A 21809-nucleotide genomic window follows, 5' to 3' on the forward strand; every position below is an offset into this window, starting at 1 on the left:
GTGGCCGAACAGGCCATGGAGGGCCTCATAGTCCAGCTGTGGCCTGGAGAGGCCATGCCTGGGAGCTACTTCGGGCTGGGGAGGTGGCTGGTGGAGGCCTGTCCAAGGCTCGAAGTCATCAAGCGCTCCGTATGCATCGAGGGTGCCCGTAGGGCGCTTGCCCGTGCAAAGGTGCACTGGGGCAAGCTGGATGCTGAGAAGCTTCTGAAGGACGGGCCACCGCCGGGCAAGGAGCATCGCAAGCCCGAGATGTATTATGAGGGCATTCTGAAGGGTGCCCGCCTTGTGGTGGATGAATGTTCCATGGATGTAATTTTCCAGTAAACTCGCTCGTTTTGTCCTGTGCGCTGAAAACTTGTTCATGTGCGCTAAGCAATGCTTTTTGAATTTAAAATATTACCTTTTGTGTGGCCGTTTATCAAATTTGAGAGATGGCGAGTCGTCGGCTTCTGCCCCCGTGGCACGAGTGCTGGGGTGTTCGGGATAAACATGAGAGCTCTTTTTCCCATTCTTGGGTCCTTCGAGGGAGGCGCTCAACACAACGAACAAGGCAATCAGACTATAATGCTTGAACACTCTCACTTAGCCATAGAATTCTATAATTTTAAATTTCGGCGAAGCCCCTAGTGTTTGGAAGACCGAGTTCAAGGCGCTATCCACGCCTAGGACGGACAAAGCCGACTCCTCGCTCTAAGCGGCATAAGTCTTTAGGGACTCGAAAACCTCTCGAACAGCGACCAGCTCTCGCCTCATCATGACGCTCAGTTTTAGCTTTCTCTACTGAGGTGCTTAGCCCAGCTCAACTGGGGCACAATCGCAGTAGTTCTCCTAGTGCTACCTTAGCCGATATAACGGAACGTAAGGTACCAAAACATAGGAGCCGGGCAAACCCAACATTTGATCCAAGACATGATTCAGAGCCGATGCATATAATGCTATAAGTTCGGGGTGCCGCACTTGTGAAAGTGTTCGGACTTCTCACACCATGTTGTGGGGTACTTAAGCCCCTGGCGTATTGGCCGTACCAAAGTGTATGGGTGCAACATGTCATTAATGAACATATATTCGTAAAAAAGAGGTAATACAATAATAGACGGAAGCTATGCATTGTTTATTTAAGAAAGCTGCGATCAAAGCAGAACGATACAAATAGTGCGATAAGCAAAAGATGGGACTATCAAATATGTCCTTTCCAGGGGCGAGCTACGGAATGTTATGTGAAATAGGTATACTGCTTTTTATAGAGACCACCTTAGAGTTCCGTAGTGCGGCGTAGCTTTCTGATTCCCTGGTTGTATCGTTTGTGCGGCAATTGTACTGCCAGACAAGCCTTCTGAAGAATGGAGTCCAGAAAATAAGAGAAAATTAAGAAATCGGCAGCCCCTAGTGCGGTTTAAGCCGTGTTTCGGGCGTGCCATGATGGTGCCCCTCCCCCTGTGCCCATGGTATTTCCAGAGCATAGTTATGTACGCACGGCACTGGTTTCGCAAGTTCGCGAGGGCTGGGGTTGGGGCCGCATTGCTATGCTTGCTCGGAACGTGCCAGGTGGTCTTGTTGTAGGTTACTCCGGGCGCGCTTGACGGTGTCCGGACGTTTAATGGCCGGACTGGAGAATTGCCTTGAGAGGCTGCTTTGTACTTCCGCTGCGATAGCCGCCGTATGCTCCTCCATTCGGAGAGAACGTTCGGTGTTTCCATTGACCGTGATGACGCCTCGAGGGCCTGGCATCTTGAGCTTGAGGTATGCGTAGTGCGGCACCACATTGAACTTGGAAAATGCGGTTCGCCCGAGCAGTGCGTGATAGCCACTGCGGATTGGGACTATGTCGAAGATTAACTCCTCGCTTCGGAAATTATCCGGAGATCCAAAGACCACTTCAAGTGTAACTGAGCCTGTACAGTTGGCCTCTACACCTGGTATGACGCCTTTAAAGGTCGTTCTGGTGGGTTTAATCCTCGAGGGATCGATGCCCATTTTCTGCACTGTATCCTGATAAAGCAGGTTCAGGCTGCTGCCGCCGTCCATAAGGACTCTAGTGAGGTGAAATCCGTCAATAATTGGGTCTAGAACCAATGCGGCGAATCCGCCATGACGGATGCTAGTGGGGTGGTCCCTTCAATCAAAAGTGATCGGGCAGGAAGACCATGGGTTGAACTTTGGGGCGACTGGCTCCATCGCGTATATGTCCCTTAGCACACGCTTCCGCTCCCTCTTGGGGATGTGGGTTGCGTATATCATGTTCACCGTCCGCACTTGTGGGGGAAAACCTTTCTGTCCACTGTTGTTCGGCGGCCGGGGCTCCTCCTCGTCATCGCTATGCAGCCCCTTGTCTCTGCTTTCGGCATTTAACTTGCCTACCTGCTTGAACACCCAACAATCCCTGTTGGTGTGATTGGCTGGTTTTTCAGGGGTGCCATGTATCTGGGATGAGCGGTCGAGTATTCGGTCCAAACTGGACGGGCCGGAGTATTTCTTTTGAATGGCTTTTTCCGCTGACCGGGTTTAGAGCCTTTGAATCTAGCATTAACTGTCGTATCCTCAGCATTGTTGCCGTTAATGCGGCGCTTTTGCTTGTTGCGATGCGACCTGCCACTACTGTCCTTGGTATCCGAATTACCAAGGCTCTTGGTCATGTTATTGCTGCGAGCTAGCCAGCTGTCTTCTCCCGCGCAAAAGCGGGTCATAAGTGTTGTGAGGGCTGCCATAGATTTCGACTTTTCCTGTCCTAGGTGCCGTGCAAGCCACTCATCGCGGATGTTATGCTTGAAGGCTGCTAGGGCCTCGGCGTCCGGACAGTAGACGATTTGATTTTTCTTGGTTAGGAACCGTGTCCAGAATTGTCTGGACGATTCCTCTGGCTGCTGAATTATGTGGCTTAGGTCATCGGCATCTGGTGGTCGCACATAAGTGCCCTGGAAATTGTCGAGGAATGCGGCTTCCAGGTCCTCCCAACAACCAATTGATTCTGCTGGCAAGCTATTAAGCCAATGCCAAGCTGGTCCTTTAAGCTTGAGTGGGAGGTATTTGATGGCGTGTAGGTCATCACCGCGGGCCATGTGGATATGAAGGAGATAGTCCTCGATCCATACCGCAGGATCTGTTGTGCCATCGTATGATTCGATGTTCACAGGTTTGAAACCCTCGGGGATTTGATGATCCATTACTTCATCTGTGAAGCATAGTGGGTGTGTGGCGCCTCTGTATTGGGCTACATCGCGACGCAGCTCAAACGAGCTTTGTCTACTGTGTTCGGCCCGGCCGGATTTACTGTATCCGGCGTGACGAGTACTGTCTCGTGCCGTGGGGCGCCCACGTGATCTGTAGATCGATCTTGTTTGCCTTGCCTTGTCCTCCAATATATCTCACAGGTCTGGCGCATTTTCCCATGCCTTGGTAGTTTTTGAGCGGCGCCGGGGTGCGGCTTGAGTGGAGGGCCGAGAGGCCTTTCTGTCACGGCCACAGGGTGGCCGGTCGGCCGCATCATGCGTTGGTGATGTAGGTTTAGGTGCTTCCTCCTCTAATTGGGGTAGCAACCTGTGCTTTGGGTAGCTCTTGGAGGGGCGTTCGAGTTCATACTCTTCGGCCGCAAGGACTTCAGTCCATCTGTCGGCTAGCAAATCTTGATCAGCTCTAAGTTGTTGTTGTTTTTTCTTGAGGCTGCTCGCCATGGCCATAAGCCTGCGTTTGAAATGCTCTTGTTCGACGGGATTCTCCGGCACGACAAATTCGCCGTCGTCGAGGCTTGCCTCGTCTTCGGAGGGAGGCATATAATTATCGTCCTCGACCTCTCTGTCTGCCGCTCTCTCATGAGGGCTGGCTTCTCTATCCTCCTGTGCTGGATCTTGCTGGAGGTGGTTGTCTTCGGCACTGTCCGGGGTGTTATTATCCCCCGTGCCGGAATCACCGTTTTTGTTTTGGCGGGATTTAGAGCGGCGCCGCTGACGCCGGCGCTTGGGCTGCTTCTTGGAGGGGTCATCCTCCACTGTTCCATCGCCATTGCCTTCTTTTGGGGTGTCCACCATGTATATATCATACGACGAGGTGGCTTTCCAGTGCCCTATAGGCGCTGGTTCTTGATCGTCTCCTGCATCGACGTCCATACCATTGATGTCTTCGGAGTGGAAGTCGAGCATGTCGGTTAAATCATTGACAGTGGCTACGAAGTGGGTGGTGGGTGGGCTTTGAATTTCTTCATCATCCACATCCCAACCTTGCCGACCATAGTCCGTACAGGGCTCTCCTGACAAAGAGAGAGACTTTAGTGAATTCAGAATATCGCCGAAGGGCAAGTGCTGAAAGATGTCCGCGGTGGTGAACTCCATGATCGGCACCCAATCGGGTTCGATCGGTCGGGGTGCGGAGGGCTCGGAGTCTGGAGAGGAGTCCGGCTCCTTGGAGTCATGGGCTTCGCGGAGAATAGGGCTGGTGTTCGGCTCGATCGCCGTAGAGATTGTAGCCCCCGAGGCGGTGTCTAACCACCCATCCTCGGTTGGTGTGATCGGCTCCGAGCTAGGGGTCGGAGCAGACACAGGTGCGGCCTCCAGGGCACTGTTCGGCGGCAGAGCTAAATCATGCCCATCGTGACAGTGCGGCGCACTCGGCTGTGGCTCGAATCCGTCGAAGATCAAGTCTCCGCGATGTCGGCCGTGTAGTTCAAACTTCCAAATCTGACCTGATGGCCAGGGGCGTAGCTTTCGATCTGCTCCAGATGACCAAGCGAATTGGCCCGCAGTGCAAAGCCGCCGAATATGAAGATCTGTCCGGGGAGGAAAGTCTCACCCTGGGTCGCATCGCTGTTGATGATTAGAGAAGTCATCGAGCCTAAAAGTGACGACACAGAGGAACTCTCAATGAAAGCACCAATGTCGGTGTCAAAACCGGCGGATCTCGGGTAGGGGGTCCCAAACTGTGCGTCTAGGCCGGATGGTAATAGGAGACAGGGGACACGATGTTTTACCCAGGTTCGGGCCCTCTTGATGGAGGTAAAACCCTACGTCCTGCTTGATTAATATTGATGATATGGGTAGTACAAGAGTAGATCTACCATGAGATCAGAGAGGCTAAACCCTAGAAGCTAGCCTATGGTATGATTGTTGTTCGTCCTACGGACTAAAACTCTCCGGTTTATATAGACACCGGAGAGGGCTAGGGTTACACAGAGTCGGTTACAATGGTAGGAGATCTACATATCCGTATCGCCAAGCTTGCCTTCCACGCCAAGAAAAGTCCCTTCCGGACACGGGACGAAGTCTTCAATCTTGTATCTTCATAGTCCAGGAGTTCGGCCGAAGGTATAGTCCGGCTATCCAGACACCCCCTAATCCATGACTCCCTCAATCAGCATTTTGTACATACGCATCAAATTCCTCTTTGAAACCTGTATGAACCATGAATTGATCTAACGACCATTCGCAAGGCCGTACTTGAGCTTCCCTTGGTGGTTCAAGGTCCGGCTCACGTATCGCGAGCCTCGGTGCTTGCTTCCTCGAAGAACCACCCTGGTACATTTTCCTAAACATTTTTCTTCCTCGAAGAACAATCACCCAAGACAGTTTTGCAAATGGAACTTTGCACAAGGAGATCGAAAATGGCAGCAAGATGAGCAAGAACACGAGTTTGAGCAACTGGATGATTTTTCTAGAGAAGGACGAAGTGGATGGGTGCTGGAATAAGTGAGGGGGCCTACATGGGACCCACAAGCCAGGGAGGCGCGTTGAGGGGGTAGGGTGTGCCCTCCACCCTTGTGGTCCACTGGTGCAGCCCCCTGGTGCATTCTCAATGCCAGAAATACTAAAATATTTTATAAAAAATCATACTAAATTTTTATGGCATTTGGAAAACTTTTACTTTGGGGACATTTTTTTATTGCACGGATAATTCAGAAAACAGACAGATAATACTATTTTTGCTTTATTTATTCTAAATAACAGAAAGTAAAAAGTAGGTACAGAAATTTGTGCTTTCTAAGTTCATCTATCTCATGCCCATCAGAAGGAATCCATTAACAAGGTTGATCAAGTCTTATTAACAAACTTCTTCCGAATGACATGAAACCGGATAATTTTCGAATAATACTAGGTTACCTCAACGAGGACATGCATGTCCCCAACAATAAGAATATCATATTTCTTTTTGACAGTAGGAAGAGGTAATTCAAAACCTCCAATAGTAATAGTTGAAAATTTTCCAATAGAATTGATACTATGAACTTGAGGTTGTTTCTTCGGAAAGTATACCATATGCTCATTACCGTTAACATGAAAAGTGACATTGCCTTTGTTGCAATCAATAACAGCCCTTGTAGTATTCAAAAAGGGTGGATGATCGACATACTGTCGTCCTCGAGAATATCAAGAATAACAAAGTTCATTAAGATAGTAACATTTGCAACCACAACAGGCACATCCTCACAAATATCGGTGGGTATAGAAGTTGATTTATCAGCCATTTGCAAAGAGATTCAGTAGGTGTCAACTTATTCAAATCAAGTCTATGATACAAAGAGAAAGGCATAAGACTAACACCGGCTCCCAAATCACATAAAGCAGTTTTAACATAGTTTCTTTTAATGGAGCATTGTATAGTTGGTACTCCTGGATCTCCTAGTTTCTTTGGTATTCCACCCTTAAAAGTATAATTAGCAAGCATGGTGGAAATCTCAGCTTTCGCTATCTTTCTTTTATTTGTAACAATATATTTCATATACTTAGCATAATTAAGGAGACATTTTCAGCATATCAGTCAAACGCATACGCAAAAAGATAGGTCTAATTGAGGGAGTCCTAGATTAGGGGGTCTCCGGACAACCGGACTATATCCTTTGGCCGGACTGTTGGACTATGAAGATACAAGATTGAAGACTTCGTCTCGTGTCCGGATGGGACTCTACTTGGCATGGAAGGCAAGCTAGGCAGTACGGATATGGATATCTCCTCCTTTGTAACCGACCTTGTGTAACCCTAACCCTCTCTGGTGTCTATATAAACCGGAGGGTTTTAGTCCGTAGGACAACAGACAATCATACCGTAGGCTAGCTTCTAGGGTTTAGCCTCTCTGATCTCGTGGTAGATCAACTCTTGTAATACTCATATCATCAAGAATAAATCAAGCAGGACGTAGGGTTTTACCTGCATCAAGAGGGCCCGAACCTGGGTAAAACATCCTGTCCCCTGCCTCCTGTTACCATCCGCCTTAGACGCACAGTTCGGGACCCCCTACCCGAGATCCGCCGGTTTTGACACCGACATTGGTGCTTTCATTGAGTTCCTCCGTGTCGTCGCCGTTAGGCTTGATGGCTCCTACGATCATCGATAGCGATGCAATCCAGGGTGAGACTTTTCTCCCCGGACAGATCTTTGTGTTCGGCGGCTTCGCACTGCGGGCCAACTCGCTTGGCCATCTGGAGCAGATCGAAAGTTACGCCCCTGGCCACCAGGTCAGGTTTGGAAGCTTAAACTACACGGCCGATATCCGCGGAGACTTGATCTTTGACGGATTCGAGCCTCTGCCTTGTGTGTCACGCAGTCACGATGAGTACGATTTAGCTCTACCATCAGACAGTGTTCAGGAGATCGCACCGGCAGCCGCTCCGAGCCTTAATTCGGAGCCAGTTGTGCCATCCGTGGACGGTTGTATGGACCCCGTCACGGAGGCCGTATCCTCAGCGGAAATCGAGCCGAATATCGACCTTACCCTTCATGAGAGCCGTGTTGTCAAACTGCCGGATCCTTCTCCGGCCACGGACTCCGAAGCGCCTGCACCCGTTCCTAGCGAATCCGATTAGGCGCCGATCATGGAGTTCACCTCCGCGGATATTTTTCATCACTTGCCCTTTGGCGACATACTGAACTCATTAAGGTCCCTCTCCTTGTCAGGAGGATCCTGGCCGAACTATGTCCGGCAGGATTGGGATGCGGATGACGAAGAAATTCGCTACCCACCCACCACCCACTTAGTAGCCACTGTCGATGACTTAACCGACATGCTCGACTTTGACTCCGAAGACATCGACGGTATGGACGACGATGCGGGAGACGAAGAGGAACCACTGCCCACAGGGCACTGGACAGCCACCTCATCATACGATATATACATGGTGGACATACCAAAAGAAGGCAATGGCGACGAGACAACGGAGGATGACCCCTCCAAGAAGCAACCCAAGCGCCGACGTCAGCGGCGCCGCTCTAAGTCCCGCCAAAGCAAAAGTGGTGATACCGGCACAGGAGATAATAACACTCCGGATAGTGCCGAAGATGGCAACAATCCCCTCCAGCACGATCTAGGACAGGAGGATGGAGAGGCCAGCCCTCCAGAGAGAGCGGCAGATGGAGAGGCGGAGGATGATAATTACATGCCCCCTCCGAAGACGAAGCAAGCCTCGACGATAACGAATTCGTCGTGCCAGAGGATCCCATCGAACAAGAGCGCTTCAAGCGCCGGCTTATAGCCACAGCAAATAGCCTTAAGAAGAAGCAGCAGCAGCTTCAAGCTGATCAAGATCTGCTAGCTGACAGATGGACTGAAGTCCTGGCAGCCGAGGAACATAAACTCGAACGCCCCTCCAAGAGTTACCCAAAATGCAGGTTGCTACCCCAACTGGAGGAAGAAGCATATGATGCGGCTGATCGGCCACCCCGTGGCCGCGACAGAGAGGCATTCCAGCCAAAAGCTCAGCCTGCACCCCGACGCCATTCAAATAAAAAGGCATGGGGAAATATGCCAGACCTGCGAGACATATTGGAGGACAAAGGAAAACATGCAAGATCGATCTACGGATCACGAGGGCATGCCACTACGTGAGACGATAATCATCATGCCGGATACAGCAAAAGTAAATCCGGCCGGGCCGAGAACAGCGGGCAAGACTCATTAGAGCTGCATCGTGATATAGCCCAGTACAGAGGCGCCGCACACCCCTTATGCTTCACAGACGAAGTAATGGATCATCAAATCCCAGAGGGTTTCAAACCCGTAAATATAGAATCATACGACGGCACAACAAATCCTGCGGTATGGATCGAGGATTTCCTCCTGCATATCCACATGGCACGCGGTGATGATCTACACGCCATTAAATACCTCCCACTCAAACTCAAAGGACCAGCTCAGCATTGGCTCAATAGCTTGCCAGCAGAGTCCATTGGCTGTTGGGAGGATCTGGAAGCCGCATTCCTCGACAACTTTCAGGGCACTTATGTGCGACCACCAGATGCCGATGACTTGAGCCACATAATTCAGCAGCCAGAGGAATCGGCCAGGCAATTCTGGACACGGTTCCTATCAAAGAAAAATCAAATCGTTGATTGTCCGGATGCAGAGGCTCTAGCAGCTTTCAAGCACAACATCCGCGACGAGTGGCTAGCCCGGCACCTTGGTCAGGAAAAGCCGAAATCTATGGCAGCCCTCACGACACTCATGACCCACTTTTGTGCGGGAGAAGATAGCTGGCTGGCTCGCAGTAACAACATGTCAAAGAACCATGGTACTTCGGATACCAAGGACGGCAGTAGCAGGTCACGTCTCAACAAACATAAGCGCCGCATTAACAATGACAATACCGAGGATACGGCAGTCAATGCCAGATTCAAAGGCTCTAAACCCGGTCAGCAGAAAAAGCCATTTAAAAGAAGCACTCCGGGCCCGTCCAGTTTGGACCGCATACTCGATCGCTCGTGTCAAATACACGGCACCCCCGACAAGCCAGCCAACCACACCAATAGGGATTGTTGGGTATTCAAGCAGGCCGGCAAGTTAAATGCCGAAAACAAAGATAAGCGGCCACATAGCGATGACGAGGAAGAGCCCCGGCAGCCAAACACTGGAGGACAGAAGAGGTTCCCCCCACAAGTGCGGACGATGAACATGATATACGCAACCCACATCCCCAAGAGGGAGCGGAAGCGTGCGCTCAGGGACGTATATGCGTTGGAGCCAGTCGCCCCAAAGTTCAACCCATGGTCCTCCTGTCCGATCACATTTGATCGCAGGGACCACCCCACTAGTATTCGTCATGGCGGATTCGCCGCACTGGTCTTAGACCCAATTATTGACGGATTTCACCTCACTCGAGTCCTTATGGATGGCGGCAGCAGCCTGAACCTGCTTTACCAGGACACGGTGCACAAAATGGGTATAGACCCCTCAAGGATCAAACCCACAAAACGACCTTTAAAGGCATCATACCAGGTGTAGAGGCCCATTGCATAGGCTCAGTCACACTGGAAGTGGTCTTCGGATCCCCGGATAACTTCCGAAGCGAAGAGTTAATCTTCGATATAGTCCCGTTCCGCAGTGGTTATCATGCATTGCTCGGGCGAACCGCATTTGCGAGATTCAATGCGGTACCACCTTATGCATACCTCTAGCTCAAGATGCCAGGACCTCAGGGGGTCATTACAGTTAATGGAAACACAGAGCGCTCTCTCCGAACGGAGGAGCACACTGTGGCCCTCGCAGCGGAAGCGCAAAGCAGCCTCTTAAGGCAATCCACTAGTTCGGCGTCTAAGGACCCGAACACCTTCAAGCGCGCCCAGAGTAATTAGCAACAGGACCGTCTGGCACGTTCCGAGCTCGCATAGCAATGCGGCCCCTACCCCGGCCCAAGCCAAACGGCGAAACTCATGCCATGCGTACATAATTACGCACTAAAAATACCATGGGCACAGATAGGGAGGGGGCACGACTAACATGCCCCAAGACGCGGCTTAAACCGCACTAGGGGCTTCCCGCTTTGTTATTTTTCTCTCTTTCAGGACATTAATCTCTGGAAACCCTGTCCGGCAGCATGATTGCCGAACACATGATGCAGCAACCAAGGAGGGCGAAAGCTACATCACACCATGGATCTCCCAGGTGGATTATGATAACGAGTGTAATACTTGCCTTAATACTATTCTCCAGCTCGCCCTTGGAGGGGACATACTCCTACTTTTTGCTTATTGCACTGCATGTATCATTCTGCTTTAACACACCTTTTTGAATAAACAATGCATAGCATTAAGACTATTATTGCATTCTTCCTTTTTTTATATATAGGTGTTCATTAATGACACCTTGCAACCGTACACTTTGGTACATCCAATACACCAGGGGCTTAAGTACCCCACAATATGGTGTGAGAAGTCCGAACACTTTCACAAGTGCGGCACCCCGAACTTATAGCATTATATGCATCAGCTCCGAATCATGTCTTTGGTCAATAGTTGGGCTTGCCCGGCTCCCATGTTTTGGTACCTTACGTTCCGCTATATCGGCTAAGGTAGCACTGGGAAAACTAATGCGATTGTGCCCTAGTTCAGCTGGGCTAAGCACCTCAGTAGAGAAAGCTAAAACTGACTGTCATGATAAGGCGAGAGACTGGTCGCTGTTCGAGAGGTTTTTGAGTCCCTAAAGACTTATGCCGCTTAGAGAGAGGAGTCGGCCCTATCCGGCTTAAGGCGTGTATCACGCCCCGAGTTCGGCCTTCCGAACACTAGGGGCTTCGCCGAAATTTAAAATTATAGAATTCTATGGCTAAGTGAGAGTGTTCACGCATTATAGTCCGATTGCCTTGTTCGTTGTGCTGAGCACCTCCCTCGAAGGATCCAAAAATGGGAACAAGAGTGCTTAGGTTTATCCCGAACACCCCAGCACTCGTGGCATGGGGCAGAAGCCGACGACTAGCCATCTCTCAGATTTGATAAACAGCCGAACAGAAGGTAATATTTTAAATTCAAACAAGCGTTGCATAGCGCATATGAACAAGTTTTCATAACTATAGGATTACATGAGCGAGTTCACTCGAATATTATATCTTTCGTACACTCGTCCGCTACGAGACGAGCACCCTTCAGGACACCCTCATAGTACATCTCGGGGTGGCGATGCTCCTTGCCCTCCGGTGGCCCTTCCTTGATTAGCTTCACGACGTCTAGCTTGGCCCATTTCACCTTCACACGGGTGAAAGCCCGGCGTGCACCTTCGATGCAGACGGACCGCTTGACGACTTCCAGCCGTGGGCAGGCATCCACAAGCCGCCTCACCAGGCTGAAGTAGCTGTTCGGAAGGGCGTCGCCAGGCCACAGCCGGACTATAAAGCCCTTCATGGCCTGTTCGGCCGCCTTGTGTAGCTCGACCAGCTGCTTTAGCTGGTCGCTCATAGGAACTGGGTGTTCGGTCCCAGTATATTGGGCCCAGAACAACTTCTCCGTTGAGCTTCCCTCCTCGGCCTGGTAAAACGTTGCGGCATCCGACACGCTGCGAGGCAAATCTGCGAATGCTCCTGGAGAGCTCCGGATTCGGGTAAGTAACAAGTAATTTACTTTCACATGCTTGCTTTGCATATAGAATGCCTTACCCGCCGCTATTTTCTTCATCGCCTCAATCTCCTGGAGGGCTCGTTGGGCTTCAGCCTTGGCATTTTTCGCGCTTTCGAGGGCCGCGGCAAGCTCGGACTCTCGCGTCTTCGAGTCACGCTCCAACGCCTCATGCTTCGACATGAGAGCTTGGAGCTCTTGCTGCACCTCGCCCACTCGTGCCTCACGCCTCTCCCGCTCGGTGCGCTCCTTGGCCACTTTGTTTTCGGCCTCTGATAGCGCTTGCTTCAGGGTCGCCACCTCGGTCGTGGCCCCTGGCAAATTTACGATAATCTTGTCATTTTGCAATCGCTTTCTTTTTATACATATCCATGGACTAGGTACTACTTACCTTTGTTCTCCTCAAGCTGCCTCTTGGCAAGGCCGAGCTCGTCCTTGGACCCTTTAAGGTCCCGCTTCAGTGCGGCGACCTCCGCAGTCAGTGCGGCAGAGGCCAGCAGTGAAGCCTGCATACGCATATAGACATACTTATATTAGACTCCTGCGATATTGTTTGATCCTCTGTTCGGCTTTTCTTTGTGAACACCAAACAGAGCATCAGGGGCTACTGTCTATGTGGTAATATTTTCCCATATTTCAAAACCTTACCTCAAAGCCTGTTAGAAGGCTGGCATAGGCTTCAGTCAGTCTGCTCTTGGCGGACTGAACCTTCTGGACCACCGCACTCATAATAGTGCGGTGTTCCTCGTCGATGGAAGCGCTGCGAAGCGCTCCCAGCAGATTTTTCGGTGCCTCTGGATGGACAGAGGTCACCGGCACAGGCGTCTTGCCCCTCTTGGAAGGAGGCCGCCTGCCCGAGTCTGGAACCACTAGAGGTTTCGGCGCGGTGTTCGGCTGAGGGCCGAACTCGGAGCCCTCGGGGGCCTTGTTCCCTCTGCTCCCGGAGTCCGGAAGGTCGCCTTGAGGCGCCTCTAGGACTGTCTCCCCTCGACCCGGTGCCTCTTGAGACAACACCTCAGCGTTGTCTGTAAGGCAAGGGGAGGTGGCGGTCGGAAGTGGATCGCTATCCATATCCGATGAGTCCAGGGAGCCGTCCGATGAGGATACGTCGATACGGGCTCGGGATGGTCTACATAATCATGATTCGGCGTTAGGAGAAGCAGCGCGACAAAGGAATGCTATGAGTTACTCTGGTATCCGAATACTTACGACTTCGCTAGGGGCTTGGCCCTGGGCAGCCACTCGTCTTCGCCCTAGGCGGTGGTGGTGGAACTGTCCGGAAGGAGAGTCCTTCCCTTCTTGGACCCTTCGGCCCCCCAGTTGGGGCGGCCTTCCTTTTCTTATCTCCCCCGACTGGAGGGGGAGCGTCTTCATCTTCCTCCTCGTCTTCGTGGGAGGAGTGCGTCGAGGAGTCCTCGGACGATGAGTCCAATATCACCTGGCGCCGAGAACTCTTTCGGGTTCCCTTGGCCTTCTTGGTATTCTCCGGCACCTTGTAAGGAGCCGGAGTCAGCATCTCTGTCAGGAGAGCGTCTGCTGGGCCTTCGGGCAAAGGAGCCGGACAGTCGATCTGTCCGGCCGTCTCCTGCTAGTCCTGTCAAAGGTACGGGAGCTTAGATCCCGCATAGAGTCAAACTATGAAAAACAAGTATCCTGTAAGAGTTAAAACAGCTTACCGCGCTGGCTTGGCGCTTCGCGCAGAATCCGCGATCCTCGGTAGTGGGAGGGGGAACCTCGGCGCCCTTGAATAGCACCTTCCAGGCATCCTCGTGTGTTGTGTCGAAGAGCCTGTTCAGAGTTTGGTGCTGGCCCGGGTCGAACTCCCACAAGTTGAAAGCCCGTTATTGACACGGGAGGATCCGGCGATGAGCATGACCTAGACTACGTTGACGAGTTTGAGCTTCTTGCTCACCATGTTTTGGATACATGTTTGGAGTCCAGTCAGCTCTCCCGAACTACCCCAGGACAGGCCCTTCTCTTGCCAGGAGGTGAGCCGCGTGGGGATGCCAGATTGGAACTTGGGGGCCGCTGCCCATGCAGGGTCACGCGGCTCGGTGATGTAGAACCACCCCGATTGCCACCCCTTTATAGTCTCCACGAAGGAGCCCTCAAGCCATGTGACGTTGGGCATCTTGCCCACCATGGCGCCTCTGCACTCCACCTGGCGGCCGCTCACTACCTTCGGCTTGACATTGAAGGTCTTCAGCCATAAGCCGAAGTGGGGCTTGATGCGGAGGAAGGCCTCGCACACGATGATAAATGCCGAGATGTTGAGGATGAAGTTCGGGGCCAGATCGTGGAAATCCAGGTCGTAGTAGAACATGAGCCCCCGGACGAATGGGTGGAGAGGGAATCCCAGTCCACGGAGGAAATGGGTAAGGAACACTACCCTCTCGTGGGGCCGGGGGGTGGGGATGAGCTGCCCCTCATCTAGGAGCCGGTGCGCGATGTCGTCGGGTAGGTATCCGGCTCTCCTCAGCTTCTTGATGTGTCCCTCCATGACGGAGGAGACCATCCACCTGCCTCCCGCTCCGGACATGGTTGGAGAAGGTTGAGGTGGGAAATGCGGACTTGGGCACTGGAGCTCGAGTGTGCGAAAATGGATGAGCAAAGGAGGAAGAAGGCATGGATGAAAAGGTGAATCCTTGTCCCTTTATATGGGCGGACGAAACTATGCGTCCCCACTAACCTGGTAAAACTCGCTTATCCCCCAAGCACCGTAATCGATGGAGCGGTTGGGTTACCCATGCCCGTATTGATGAGAATCCCGTAATGAGAGGGGCACGATCTCTACTTCGACAAGACGTGTCAAAAAACTGCCTCGCGTTAGGTGCGGGGTTAGTTAAAGGAAACGGTTCGAATAATCACCGGGCCACGGCTTAATGTCATGTTGCCAAAACAAGTCAGCAGATTAGATTTGTGGAAATATTATTCTCTCTACGGTGGTATGTGGAACTTATTTTGCAGGGTCGGACACTATCCTTGTATTCAAATTCTTCCATGGTGTATTCGGAGGAAGAACCCACCTTGCAATGCAGAAGACAACACTGCACGCCGGACTCATCGTCATTGAAGCCTGGTTCAGGGGCTACTGAGGGAGTCCTGGATTAGGGGGTCTCCGGACAGCCGGACTATATCCTTTGGCCGGACTGTTGGACTATGAAGATACAAGATTGAAGACTTCGTCTCGTGTTCGGATGGGACTCTACTTGGCGTGGAAGGCAAGCTAGGCAGTACGGATATGGATATCTTATCCTTTGTAACCGACCTTGTGTAACCCTAACCCTCTCCGGTGTCTATATAAACTGGAGGGTTTTAGTCCGTAGGACAACAGACAATCATACCGTAGGCTAGCTTCTAGGGTTTAGCCTCTCCGATCTCGTGGTAGATCAACTCTTGTAATACTCATATCATCAAGAATAAATCAAGCAGGACATAGGGTTTTACCTCCATCAAGAGGGCCCGAACCTGGGTAAAACATCGTGTCCCCTGCCTCCTATTACCATCCGCCTTAGACGCACAGTTCAGGACCCCCTACCCGAGATCCGCCGGTTTTGACACCGACACTAATCATTTCAGCAAAGCGCTCAAAATACTCATCATACCTTTTCTTGGATAGTTTAGGAGGAAAGGCATGGGTTTCTGAACACATGGTTCTCTTTCTTTACCATGTTTCCTAGCAATGAAGTCTCTCTTATCATAACATTCATTCTTTGATTGTGGGTTATCAAGATCAACAACAGGTTCTATCTCAACATCATTATCATTACTAGGTTGAGCATCAACATGAACATCATCATTAACATTATCACTAGGTTCATGTTCATCACTAGATTGTGTCTCAGCATCAGAAATAGAAATATCGTTCAGATTCTCAGGTGTATCTATAACAGGTTGTTGGTGCAAAAAAAACCCTAGGTCTATTGCCCAGACTGTGCACATGCACGAGATCAAGATTGAAGCACCAACCCAAGTCAGTGTGAAGGACCAAGAGATTTGAAGAACCAACACGCAGTCCAGAGAGACCAAGATCGAGCTAGAAGAGCAAGATATTGGCAAGAGAAGGGCCTCCCTTGTCGGGCAGGCGAGCCCGGCAAGGGACAAGGCCACTGCAAGGAGTAGGCAACCGAGGCACCCCGGCGAGGTCCGCTGGGGCTCGCGGAGGCAGAACCACCCCACCAACCACTCAAGCGCGACCCACATCGTCAATCAGTATGGTGTCAAGCCGCAAGATGATTAAGTGGCAGCCGTTCACCACATGGCGGCCATTTCCTACAGAAGAAGCCTACAGATGACACCCGTCCTGCGACGTGTCAAGGGAACAGGTGCGGAGCTGGCAAGATAGCCTGGCAAGCCTTGCCAGGTGACCAGTGATGTGACACCAAGCGGCGCATTTAATGCACCCTGTCAGCCCGCAGAGTTAGGTATGATAGCACTGTTTGCTATCATATCAGTGGATAATGACTGCATTGCCATTGTGGTGACCCCTTAATCTATGAAAGGAGGCCCGCGGCACTCGTAGGAGGGGTTGGAAAGTTGATGAACCCAAGCCACCATACGCGCGTAGTCGCTGCGGCACTGAGGCGAACCCTGCCGGGCAAGTGTACTATGCATCACCACGTTCATTCCACCATCAATTTACCAAAGTGGGAGTAGGGTCTTACGCCTCGCGGCGGACCGAACCTGGGTAAATTGCTTGTGTGCTTTCTGCCGTGCTGCCATACGTTGATCTGCTCTTTGTGCAAAGCGACGTCCCCTTGCCGAACAAGGGGCCACCCGGTTCCATAGGTGGCCGCGGATATCCCACGACATCTTTGGCGCGCCAGGTAGGGAGCTCGCTTGCGCGAACCTGAAAGTGTACGCAACGCATCATCTTCATCACCATCTTCATCCTTGATAGCGACATCTACCATGGCACCCAAGAAGAAATCTGGAACCTCGGCCCATCCATCCACCTCGAAGGCTCCATCGCCCAAGGCCTCTAACGCCGGGGACGCGGGGGCGCGCGAGGATGTGGACGCTGCTGGGGACGTGGTTGGAGCAGGTGGCGCCATTACCACCTCCCCCATGGCCGACACGGGGGGCAGAGCTACCGGAAGAGAACATCATCAGCAGCGGCTCACGGTCGAGCTCTACAAGGTGCGGGAGAGGGGGTCACTCCATCCGCGCCCCCTCCTCTCGTCTATGAGCACAGCCGCAACAACAGCGCTCGATCCGGGGCGAGCCATCGCCCTTCGGTCGCCCCGACCACGGGAGCGGCCGCGGCGCATGCGCCTCCTCCTGGTCGAGCCAACCAGACCGCTGTGCTCAACAGAGCCACTGATCTTCGAGCACCACCGCCACGCGACCCCGCTGCCCCGGTGGTCATCCCACAGCAGCGTGGGTGCGGCGTCGCCGCCGCCGCTGGCACCATAAGGGTCTAGGCGACGGTGCGGTCGACATCATCGACATCCATGCCAAGAACAGCCATGGAGGCTATGGCGTGAGCTCAGCTATTACTGAGGTTCCCACCAGCAGCCGAGCAGATGGATGAATGGCGTGCCACCATCCAAAGCCTGCTCGGTTTCGCCGAAGCTGGGGGCTCATGACGAGCTTTCCCACTACAATCTCCCCAAGCGTTAGCCACTGCCCGCACTGCTGGCCGTACGGAGGGGGCCGTCCCCATGGTTCGGTCCCCACCATGGCAGCCGGTGAGGGCACAGAAGAATTAGGACCCCGACGATGTCTCGATGGCCTCCTCTAAACCTCGAGCACTTCCAAGCCAACGTCGAACCCCGGAAGGCAGACGGTGGGGAGATGCACGTGTCGTCACCGAACGGTGCCGCAACGACCCCTGCCAGATCGACAGGTGCGATGGCCTCAACTTCGATGAGCCTGCGCTCGGTGTTGGCGGGTGCCTACCTTTCGAGGTCGGCTGCCCTGCCTTTACACAAGAGCTGCGACAAGTCCGTTGGTCGTCCATTCGCACGTTCAAGCCAGAGATATCTGAGAAGTACGACGGGAGGCTGAACCTGACAGAGTTTTTGAGCATCTACACCCTCGCTGTTCAAGCTGCCGGGTGAAGAGATGAGAAGGTGTTTGCCAACTACTTCCCTTTGGCCCTCAAGTCCAATGTGAGGTCTTGGCTGATGCACCTGCTGGAGAACTCCATTTTGTCATGGGCAGACCTGTGCCACGAGTTCATAGGTGCCTTCACCGGTGGCCACCAAGAGCCCGACAGGCCCAATGACCTGCAACTTCTCCAGCAGAAGGAAGGAGAAACCCTTCGTAAGTATTTGCAGCGATTCAGTAAAGTTCATAGAGATATTCCAAATATCCATCCGGCGGCCGTTATAGTAGCTTTCCGGTCCAATGTGCGCAACAGCCCATTCATTCCAAAATGAACGTGCAGTTGCCCAAGACTGTGAAAGAACTATATACGCTGGTGGATAAATGTGCCTGGATGGAAGAAGGAAGGATGTTGCCCGGAGAAGAAGATTGCATTAATGTTGATTCAGAAGATAAGGATGAATCAACTAGTCAGAAGAAGCGCAAGAAGCGCAATAAGAAGCCAAGGGATAAGGCAGCAATGATTGTGGAAGGATCGGGCACACCTAGTATCGGCAAAAAGGCCAAGGTTGAGGCCCCTGGTAAGGAAGCTACCACATGCACTGCCTACCGGGAAGCCGCTGCTACCGAAAAAGTTGGGAAAGGCGATGGGCTGTACTATAAGATCCACCGGACCAAAGGCCATGACCTTCAGGAGTGTTATCAGGTTGAGCAGCTCGTCAAGAAGTAGAGGGCAGAGTACGATAAGCGTGATAAGAAGAAAGGTCAGAATGCTACTGGCGGTAAGGGCTGGGGTGGTGAAACAAATCGCCCTGGTAGACCCTTTCAGAACCAAGGAAAGCCCACCAGGGGCCAAGAGAAGGAAATCGGTAATGATGCCGGTGATGGAGGGGATGAAGAGGAAACTAGTGAGCGGGAATTTTAGAAGGCCACTGATGCCCTATGCACTGATGGGGGTGCATATTTGCACACCTCTCATCGCCAACTTAAGTGATGGACACGAGAGGTCAATGTTGTGGAACCAGCGCCAGAGGCCCGGAAACCACTCCAACGGTCCCGCACACCCATCATCTTTGACGAAGAGGATCAACCTGACCACACCACTGTGGTAGTGTGTTTGCCGTTGTTGGTCTCCCCAACAATTCGCAACCTCAAGGTCACAAAGATGCTAGTGGACGACAGGGCCGGGTTGAATCTGATTTCCCCAGCAGTTGTCAGCAAGCTCCAGATGGGAGAAGAAGAGATAGAGGTCACTGACACGTTTCAAGGAGTTAATCTCGGCATGAGTCATTCTAAGGGGAAGATTACGTTGTCGGTGACGTATGGGGGAGAACTGAACTATCGGACTGAGAAGATTGGGTTTGATGTGGTTGATCTCCCCTTGCCGTACAATGGGATTCTTGGACGACCAGCCCTGGCCAAGTTCATGGCAACATCCCACTATGCTTACAACACCCTGAAAATGCCTGGGCCACTGGGGGTCCTCACTATCCCATCTGATGAGAAGGATGCAATTATCTGTGTGGAAAAGATGTATCAGGATGCAGTTGCAGCAGAAGCAGCAGCAACGACAGTTCCCGACAAGGAAAGCAAAGGAAAGAAGAGGTATTGTAGGACCTCTAGCAAGGAGTCCGGGAAGCGTGCCCCCTCCGAGTGCACGACACCCTTTGACGATGTGTCAGAGTGTTCCAACAGCAAGAGATCCAAGGTTAGTGCACCCCAAGTGAAGAAGGTCCTGGCAGGGCTGGCTGGCGTTGATGGTACCTTCACTATCAGCGCCACCCTCGATGACAAATAGGAAAGCGCGCTCGTTGCCTTCCTGCGGACGAATATTGATGTGTTTGCTTGGCAACCATCTGATATCCCTGGTTTTCCCAGGGAGGTAATTGAGCACCACCTTGCTGTCTACCCACATGCCCGACCCGTCAAGCAGAAAGTATGGAAGCAGGCCTTGGAAAGGCAGCAGTTCATTGCCGAAGAGATCAAGAAATTGGACGCGGTTGGTTTGGTCAGAGGAGTACTGCATCCTACACGGTTAGAAAATCCAGTAGTGGTCCGGAAGACTAATGGGAAGTGGAGGATTTGCATTGATATCACAGACCTCAACAAGGCTTGCCCGAAGGACCCATTTCCCTTGCCGCGCATCGACCAGATCATGGATTCTACTTCAGGATGTGATTTGCTCTCCTTTGTGGATGCATACTCCGGATATCATGAGATCTTCATGTCCAAGGGAGATTGAAAGTGCGTTATATCGACTAGAGGGGGGGTGAATAGGCGATTTTTATGAAAGTCTTCAAAACATGGAAGTTATGAAGACAAACGATTGGAATAAACCTATTACCCTGCAGCGGAAGGTAGACTACACTAGGCAAGCCATAGTCAAGTATTCAATAGAGTGAAAGCACAATGACTAATAGCAGCAATGTAGTAAGGATCAGGTAGGAAGATATTGTGAAGCCACACAGAACACGCAGCCACTCAGTGAAGACAAAAGATAGTGCGAACATACAATGACTTCACAAGGAGTAACAGTAAGTAAAGGGAAGGGAAGATGAAACCAGTGACTCACTGAAGACAATGATTTGTTGGACCAGTTCCAGTTACTGTGACAACTGTACGTCTAGTTAGGGCGGCTAGGTATTTAAACATTAGGACACACAGTCCTAGACACCCAGTCCTGAACACGCAGCTCAGGACACCCAGTCCTCACCGTATTCCCCTTGAGCTAAGGTCACACAGACCTCGCCCAATCACTCTGGTAAGTCTTCAAGGTAGACTCCCAAACCTTCACAGACTTCGTTCACCGGCAATCCACAATGTCTCTTGGATGCTCAAAACGCGACGCCTAACCGGCTGGAGGATGCATAGTCCTCAAGTGTAATAAGTCTTCAGATCACACAGACAAGAGGAATTAAGTGATGCCTAATTCTCTTTGGCTCTGGGTGGTTAGGGCTTTATCCTCGCAAGGAATTCTCTCTCAAAGGCTTCAAGGTGGGTTGCTCTCAAACGACAAAAGCCGTACTCTGAATCTGAGCAGCCAACCGTTTATGGTTGTAGGGGGTGGGCTATTTATAGCCACTTGGCAACCCGACCTGATTTGTCCGAAATGACCCTGGGTCGCTAAGGAACTGACACATGTTCCAACGGTCAGATTTCAAACTCACACGGCAACTTTACTTGGGCTTCAAGCAAAGCTGACTTGCCCGACTCTGGACAAGATTCGCTCTCAAAGTCTTCACTCGAAGACATAGGTTTTGTTTAAGCATCACTTCAGTCATTCTGACTGGTTCTCTTGGACCCCACTTAACAGTACGGTGGTTCCTATGACTCAACACAGAAGAAAGAGAACTACGAAAGATCTAAGTCTTCGAGCTCCATAGGCTTCATGTGGTGTCTTCTCTTGTCATAGTCTTCAATGTGAATATCTTCATATACCACCTTTGACTTCAATGTCTTCATACA

Source organism: Triticum urartu, chromosome 3A (genome assembly GCF_056163025.1).
Source record: "Triticum urartu cultivar PI428250 chromosome 3A, HENAU_Tu73, whole genome shotgun sequence".
Classification (NCBI taxonomy): domain Eukaryota; kingdom Viridiplantae; phylum Streptophyta; class Magnoliopsida; order Poales; family Poaceae; genus Triticum; species Triticum urartu.